At 40.8% G+C, this 9,209-nt stretch overlaps 1 pseudogene; it reads right to left on the bottom strand.

Moving 5' to 3' along the window:
• LOC109849920 overlaps positions 1-693 on the bottom strand; it is a 1,436-nt pseudogene extending 743 nt beyond the window's left edge.

Genomic DNA, 9,209 nt, shown 5'->3' with positions numbered 1-9,209 from the left:
CCAGTAGGACCCACAGCCGAGCACGATGTCCAGAAGCCCGATCTTGTCGCCGCCGAAGAACTTTCTGCCTTTGAAAGCGCCGCCTTCGAGCTCGTTTTCGATCAGTCTTAGGTTCTCATGTACTTGCTCGACCGCAGACTTTTGAGCCTCTCCGGTTGACGCGAACACCGCCCCTACTGCTGGCCCGAGCTGCACGCATGAATGAAAATGATTGATTGATCTTACTATTATTTAGTTAACAATCGATCCATGCGCTTTCCGCACTGATCGATCAGGACAAAAAAGGAGATTATTCAGTAGACGGTTATGATTAACTAATACCTTGTCATCAGCAAAATGAGACCAAAAGCGAGCTAAGGCCTTCTCATAGGGATCCACCGGCATGAGAGGGCTAACCGAGGGCCATGCTTCATCGATGTACTGAAGGATGATGAGGGATTCAACAATGGTGACGTCTCGATGGAGGAGGACGGGCACTTTTTTGTAAATGGGGTTGTGGAGGAGGAGGGAGGGACTCTTGTTGGCCAAGTCCTCCTCAATGTATTCAAACTCAAGGCCTTTGAGCTTTAGGGCGAGTTGGACCCTGTGAGTGTAGGAGCTAGCCCATGAGCCAAAGAGCTTGCAGAGAGAACTTGAGGCTTCTTCCATTATTATGATTTTGGTTTTGGTTTAGGTTGTGGATTGTGGGGGGTGGTGGCTAGGGTTTATATAGAAGAAAAGGATGGGAGTGTGGGGCCCGTACCTATATCTGTTATAACAAATTAAGATTACGAAGTTAATTAACATAGACTTGCTACCTAAGCCATTGCTCATACATCCGACTGCAAATTGTGGAAGGGCTCTGTGTAGTATTCTTGCTGTGCAAGTTAATCTTAGCTGTACATCCATCAAAAGCAACGGACCCACAATATTGCACATTCTTTGAGGCAGCAATTACTACTCATCTTGGAGGTGAACGATGTCAGAGGTTAGAAGAGTGAATTGAGATCCTCTACTCATGCATAGTACCTCCTAATATTTGCTAATGCATCTCCACCTTTTATTTTGTGGACAAGTACAAAGTGAAAGGTGGGGTCCACAAAATGAAAGGTGAAGATGCATTAGCAAGTATTAGGAAATACTATGCATGAGTAGAGGATCTCAATTCTAGAAGAGTGGCACTGTGTTTCCANCAAAATGGTATTTTCATTTTGGATCAATGTATTATTGCTCCACTTTTTGACAGTAATACAAGAATAGATAGTTTTTTAACCAACCATCTATGTCGAAAATACAAAAAGTAGCAGAAAGTTTCTTCACATTTTTTCCTTTTCAATCAAGCTATTGTAATCTAAAACTTCATCAGGTTCTATTACCCGATATAAGTATTGTAATTTAGGGACTTCTTTTTTAACCACATACCCAACTACTATCTAATGGATACTATATTTTTTTTTGATGAAAAAAAAAATGAGAATAAGTGGAAAAAATGAACCATGCAGTGTCAATTATATTTCTTAGAGGACATATATATATCTTTAAAGTTGTCATTACAAGTGGTGGAGCGCTGTTTTTCACCACAAAAAAAAATGTTGGAGCACTTTGTACATATGTATTGTATCTGTGATTACACGAATAAATATGATCTCGGCCCAGACACGAATCAGAACAATTGTAATCGCATAAACAGTTTGTTCCCTTATCAAAACCATGCAATTTGCCATAAGATTTATGGGGAAACGATGATGCTAAAAGTCCTATAGATTTAATTATTTAATAGTAGGAGTTGTTGAGGATTTGACTATTACATGGCATACAGATAGTATGGTGGTCCGTATCTCAATGCTTTAGAATCTTGACTTAATTACTACGTTGTACTTTTTACCCCCTTCCTACCTTTAGACTATCTTCATCAGGAGTCGAAATTTTAACCTTCTCTCTCCTGCCATATCACTTTATTTTCCCTCCACATAATTCAACAATCTCCATTTTCTATCATCTCTACAGCAGGAGTTTTTTTAAAAGATTTTTACTTTATTTGGGACCCACTATAACCCCATCACTCCAACATATATACCCCACCTTATTTATTCATTTCTTTTTCTTATTTCATATATATTACTACTAATACTATTATTATTACTAATATAACTCATTTATTTATAATTATAATTTTTTAATATTTACATAAATAATATATATTATTAATTTAATTTTTGATAATATTTTTATATTAACAAAAAGCAAAGAGAAGGAGAATAAGGTGTTGAAAACTCAGATTTTTTTTGGTCTCCAAATTACACAAGACTAATCTCTATTTATAGAGGTGAAAAAATAAAAATTATTGATATAAAAATTATAAATTAATTCCTAGTATTTATCTCCCAAAATATCATTTAAAAATTAGGAGTAAAACAAAAAAAGCCAACCAATCAAGCCTTGACACATGGCTTGATGCTTGGGTTGATCTACTGTTACGGGACCCACACGGAGTGAAAAACCGGAGGTGAAATTTTCACCCATCCGATTCTCATTTCCCATTTCACCCCCCCAATCTCTACCTGCTGGAGCAAAAAAACCCCTCAATCTCCACCTGCTAGAGATAGTCTTATAGTCATATCTCGCCTCCTTCATCTTGGAAGCGTTTGTTCATACAGGGACTAAAAGATATGGTAATCTAAAAATGAATTCAGAATGGTTATTTTAAAGGATAGAATCAGTTGGAAATTTTAAAGGATAGAATCAGTTGGAAATATGACTCATGATTCTAATGCAATATTTTTGCAATTTTCAGGCATTTGTTCAGGATAATAACGGATATTGTTACTCGTCTGTGTTTCGATCATTTTAAGACTGTGGCACTCTTAAATTATCAAGGTATTTGGCACTCTCCAGTTCTCAATAATAGTTATTTGGCACTCTCCAGATCACTGCCCTTTAATTCTAGATACTGGTGGAATCAAGCCTAATCCACCTCTATTTAGATTTGAAAAGAGCTGGTTTTATAATCAGACTTTTGTTCCTTTCGTTCAAGATTCTTGGAAGTCTTTTAAATGTGAGGGTAATCCAGCAGATACCTTCATTAAAAAACTGCACCTTTTAAAGAGGAGAATTAAGTGGTGGATAAAAAATGTTTATGGATCTTTATTTTCTAGAAAATCTTCTTTGCTATCCCAAATAAACGCTCTGGATTTAATTGAAGAACATAGACCCTTAACATCATCAGAGTTAAATGATAGAAAATCTTATCAATCTCTTTTCCTTTCTATCATTCAAGAGGAAGAATCGTACTGGTCACAACGATCACGTATACAATGGCTAAAAGAGGGAGACGCTAATACATCTTTCTTTCACAAGATTGCTTCTCTTCATAAAAGAGCTAATCATATAGTATCTATTCATCATTTGGGCTCAGAAATTTCAGATAAAGAATCTATATCAAAGGCTTTTCATGATTATTATCTACAACTCTTTGGTCAGGAACATGAAGTAACATGTCTATCAACTGGTCTATTTTATATCCTGAGCCAATTCCAAATCTTTCATCTCTTGAATCTTCCTTTTCAGAATCAGAAGTTAAACAAGCTGTTTTCAGCATGAATCCAAACAAAGCACCTGGTCCAGATGGTTATTTTGTTCTTTTCTACCAATATTTCTGGGACACTATCAAATATGATCTTGTTGCTCTTATTAATTTTTTGGGTCAGAATCCATCATCCCTTCAAAGAGTGAATAAAGTTCTCATAACTCTCATCCCTAAATCAAAGATCTATCCAACTGTAAAGGATTTTAGACCAATCAGTCTGATTAACTGTATCTTCAAAATCTTTACGAAGATTTTAGCCATGAGATTATCACCTCTGTTGAAGGATCTTGTTTCCCCTACTCAGTCTGCTTTTCAAACAGGAAAATCCACTCTTGATTCAATTCTAGTTGCTAATGAAATGATTCATTTTTGTTCCAAAAAGAAAAAGGAGGTGGCCATGCTTAAGATTGACTTTGCTAAAGCTTTTGACTCTATCAGTTGGAGTTTCCTTATAAATTTGCTAAAAGCTAGAGGGTTTGGAGATAAATGGTGTTCCTGGATTTATCATATCATCTCTTCTTCAAATTGTGCAGTTCTTGTCAATGGTTCTCCATCCAAGTTCTTTAAATGTAAAAGAGGTCTTAAACAAGGAGATCCCCTATCTCCTATGTTGTTTAACATATCAGTTGATGTTTTGAGTAAAATGATTATGTGCAATGTGGAAGAAGGATCCTTATCTAGTCTGCACATTAAGGAACCTCTAAATCTTATAAGAAGCTTACAATTTGCAGATGACACTCTAATTTTTGTTAAAAGTTCTATCAAAGACATATTTGTTCTCAAGACTATCTTATGTATCTTCGAAGATATCTCTGGTCTGGGTATTAATTTTACAAAATCATTTTTGATTTATTTTTGGAATATTCAAAACAGAGGAGACTCTCTAGCTGCAGCTCTAAACTGCAAATTAGACAAACTCCCCATCAAATACTTAGGCTTGCCTTTGAAAAGAGGCAAATTATCTAAATCAGATTGGCAACCTTTGTTAGATAATTTGCACCGAAAGCTTGCTTCTTGGAAGAGTAACTGCTTATCTCTGGGAGGTAAAATAGTACTGTTGAATTCGGTTCTATCTTCCATCCCGTTATATTTTATGTCTTTCTATAAGCTACCAGTATGGTTGATCAAAGACATTGACAAAATTAGGAAGAATTTCCTCTGGACAGGAAAAAGTGACTCAAAACCTTTCAAATGCTTGGTAAATTGGAAAAGGGTTTGTCTAAGCAAATCAGAAGGAGGTTTGGGAGTGAAGAACCTCAGAATTTTCAATCTATCTCTACTGTCCAAATGGTTATGGAAATGTTATGACAAAGAATCTTTTATTGGAGTTCTCCTTCATCAACTCTATATCAGAAAAGTTTCTTTCTTGCAATTAGCTAATAGCAATTGTAGGCATCGAAAATTGCCTATAGGTCTCCGCGAACGGCTCAGTGCTAAGAAAAGACGATGAATGTCATAATCCAAGTTACAGGAGCTTGATTGATGTTGACAAACACATAAAGTGGGTTGACAAACTATGTGAAGCAACGGAGTTTTAGAATAATGAGGATACGAACGGATCGGGAGCCCCGTGTCACTTACAAAAGACGAAATACCCTTCGTGTCTCATTTATTCCACAGATGATCTAATTATTGGAACTTATAGAACTCCTCATCGGCTTTCCAACGCACTTTGAATCGCTTAAATCCGAGTTCGGATGAAAAAGTTATGGCGAAAATGGACAAGTGTGCAAAACAAAATGTCTCAGCCCGAGCCGAGACACCCAAGGGTGTCTCGGAACTTGTGGAGCTATTTTGACCATGATTCGTTTTTAATCTGAAGAAACTAAAAACAGGAAAGTTGTAGATATTTTTGTCAAATTTCTAACCCATCTGGAATCAGGTCATTTGGAGGTCATATGAGGATGTTATGCCTAAAATAGCGCCGAGACACCCAAAGGTGTCTCGGACCTGGCCGAGACACCCAAAGGTGTCTCGGAACTTGTGGAGCTATTTTGACCATGATTCGTTTTGAATCTGAAGAAACTCAAAACAGGAAAGTTGTAGGTATTTTTGTCAACTTTCCAACCCATCTAGAATCAGGTTATTTAGAGGTCATATAAGGAAGTTATGCCTAAAATAGCGCCGAGACACCCAAAGGTGTCTCGGACCTGGCCGAGACACCCAAAGGTGTCTCGGAATTTGTAAAGCTATTTTGACCATGATTCATTTTGAATCTGAAGAAACGCAAAGCAGGAAAGTTGTAGATATTTTTGTCAACCTTCCAACCTATCTGGAATCAGGTCATTTGGAGGTCATATGAGGAAGTTTTGACTAAAATAGCGCCAGACACCCAAAGGTGTCTCGGACCTGGCCGAGACATTCAAAGGTGTCTTAGAACTTGTGAAGCTGTTTTGACCATTATCCCGTTAGAATCTGAAGAAACACAAAACATTAAAGTTGTAGATCTCTTTGTCAGATTTCCAACACATCTTGAATCACTCCAATCCGAGTTCATATGAAAGAATTAGAGCCAAAATACTAAATAGGGTACAGACTGTCTCGCATAGGTGCGAGACACCCCGAGTTGTCTCGCACTTGGGACGTGTTTATGACGGTTTTCGATCAGTTTTAACCGCTCCGTTATCCCCTCAAGCCTATAAATACAAGCCTTAGGCCTTATTTTTTGAGAGGCGGGAATTCTTGTGTCTCGGCGAAGCCCTGCCGGATTGAAGACTTAAAGTGAACAGATTTCAGAGAGGAGGAGGAGAGATCGGATCTAGTTCTTCAACGCAAGAGAGAGAGATTCGTCAGATCTACAGTTTCTCGGATCCGTTCCTAGTATTATCCCGTTGTGGTAATTCTAAGAAGAGCAATTATCTCGCTTTTATCGAGATAAGCACTACAGTTTTCTCGATCCCTTCGCGGATCCGACGATCAAGATCCCGGTGCTCGAAGAGGTTGAATACGAATTCGACCAGTAGAAATTCGAAGAGTACATCTCCTCCTCCTCCCAGAAGATCCGCTGGTCTCCAGATCTAAAGACCCGAGAAGTCGATCTCCCCGTAGTCGATGCTACAGTTGCACCTTGTAATGATCCGCCGGCATCCAATGAGACCAGATCTGCAGATCTGAACTCCTTCGCGATCAAGGAGCCGACTGCTGAAGATGCGCCAACTCTATCAAAGAGAGCACGTCAAAGAAAACGCCAACGCCTCGCGCGCCAATTCTCCAAGGCTTTGGATCAGGTGGATGGACTCCATTACCAAGCAGATCTGGAGTTCAGAAAGCGCCAAGTGGCTAATCTGTTGCCACGACCAGCATCGGAATCATCCTCTCGATCTCCAATTAACGAATGGGTTCGTGTTAAAAGAACCCGCTCTACTCTTGAGGAGCGGATCCAGAAGTGTCGCGCCTTACTTGCGCATGCCCGGACCGTTGTGCGAAAAGCACAGGAAATGCAAAAGGAAGAGGCAGTTAAGAGATCGCCGAGATCCAAACAAGTTTGGGTGCCAAAAGCCAAATCAGCGCCTAAGGAAAAAGCAGGCGACGTTGCTCTCCGGCCTTCGTCAACTCCAGACCCTACTCCCGCACTTCCGGTGAAGCTCTATGACAACGTGGATCTCCCCAAAGCTAGAGTCCCATTAAAGGATCGCATCATTTCTCCACCCGAGGATCGAGGAAAAGCGCCTGTTAAGGAAAGGTTGAGACCGTTGAAGGAGCTTCGAGCCAACATCCGGACTGGCGGTCATACGCGACCTCCTAACAAATTAACTTCTACAACGGCCCGCTCGGGGGTGCGTGTAGAAAATTAGGAGCCCGTTAAGGTTTCACCCTCACAAAGGTGTGATTCCAAACGTGTGACTCCTGTAGACGCCAACAAGGCGATGTTTATTCAGATGAAAACGTGTCAGATAGAAGAATGCGTTATACCTGAGAATTCATGTAAACAACCGATAGGTCGCTCTGACCGCAATGTCGATGAGTTGTATTATCGGGCTGGGGGTACGAATAAATCTCGAAAGAGAAGTACCCGGGAAGCGGATTCTCACTGTCCGTGTAGTAAAATTATCAGGGCAATATTATCAGTGTGTAGCTGCCCCCCAGGAAGAAGAGTCGGTTCGGGAATAACCCAACAAATATCTCAGCTTCAGCTAGAAACCGTTGGACATAATGATTTCCAGGGTGTCCATGAAGGAATACATTCCGATGACGAACTCTCGGATTCTTATTCCGCAATCGCCTCTGACGATACAACGTCTAGCATAGGACAAGCTCGGGAAGTGTTCATGGTCAACACCGAGCAAATAGCCAAAATCATTGAGGATGCTCTAGCCAAGCAGAAAGAAGCATTCAAAATCGAAATGGAAATGGCTATGCAGGAGATGAGACAAATGCACGACCAACACATCCGAGCTTTGTCGAATCAGCTAGGTGAATCAAGCCGTCGCAACACTGCTAACCAAACAGGTAGCGATTCAGATGTGGATGAACACAACGCTGGGGGTGGTCCCATTAAGGACAATAATACTAGGGTTGATCCCACCAAAGATGACAATGCTGGGGGTGGCCCCGTTATTCCTTTCAGGAATTATCCAAAACAGGATATATATGAGGACAAAAAGATGAAGGATCTCGAGAGCAAAATTGATGCCCTGATGTCTGCTCAAGAGGTAAAGAAGACAGGCATTCCGTATCCTTACCCGAAAGAATGGGAATCGATGCCGTATCCGGCAAAGTTCAACCTGATCAACTTCACGTCGTTTGACGGGAAGGGTTCCCCCACTCAGCACTTGATCTATTTCAAGTCCCATTTGGGAGCGATCTCTGGCAACGAGCCTCTGATTGTCCGGTCATTTGTTGGCACCCTTCGTGGGCCCGCCTTTGATTGGTACCGCCGCCTCAAGCCCGGAAGCATCAACAGCTGGGAGGACCTGGAGAGCATGTTCCTCGCTCATTTCTTCGATGATGACGCCGAAGTGTCGATCAGGACACTCTTCGATGAGAAACAAAAAGACGGAGAGTCGTTGGATACCTTCATCAAACGCTTTCGCAATCAGGCAATGAACTGCAAGGATCCCGTCATGGAGGAATTTGTCTTGCAAACCTGTCATAATAACTTGTCCGTTAACATCTTGGACATTATAGGAGTAGAGCCGCTCAATACCTGAAAAGAGTTGAAGGTGCGCGGAGAACAGGCCGAACGCTTCCTCAGAAGGAGGAAGGTCGAAAGAAACCAACCGATGACTAACCCTCTGAATCCGGGTCTTGTTTCCCATAATGAAGGGAGGGCGCCTACAACAGTTGTTGACGTTAATCAGACGTCGCAACAGCAGTCCCGAAGATAGCAGAATAGTTCGGATCCGAGGCTCCAAAAAGAGTACTCATTTAAGGACGAAGACGTTCCAGCCATCTTCGAGACCCTTCTTGAAAACAACAAGATCAAGTTGCCGCCCATCACAAATCAGGAGGAAGCTGACAATACTACAGATCCGAAGTACTGTGCGTACCACAGGAGGATATTTCATCCCATCAAGGCTTGCTTTACTTTAAAGAATAACATCCAAACCTTGGTTGAAGCCGGCGTCATAACGCTAGGATAAGCCAAATAAGAACGGCAACACTCCGAAGAGTACACGAGTATAAACTGCTTCTCAATACTCCA

The sequence above is a fragment of the Asparagus officinalis genome, chromosome 7 (assembly GCF_001876935.1).
Source record: "Asparagus officinalis chromosome 7, Aspof.V1, whole genome shotgun sequence".
NCBI classification, from domain to species: domain Eukaryota; kingdom Viridiplantae; phylum Streptophyta; class Magnoliopsida; order Asparagales; family Asparagaceae; genus Asparagus; species Asparagus officinalis.
The sequence above is the reverse complement of the archived record's forward strand: the minus strand, read 5'-3'. Positions and strand labels throughout refer to the sequence as shown.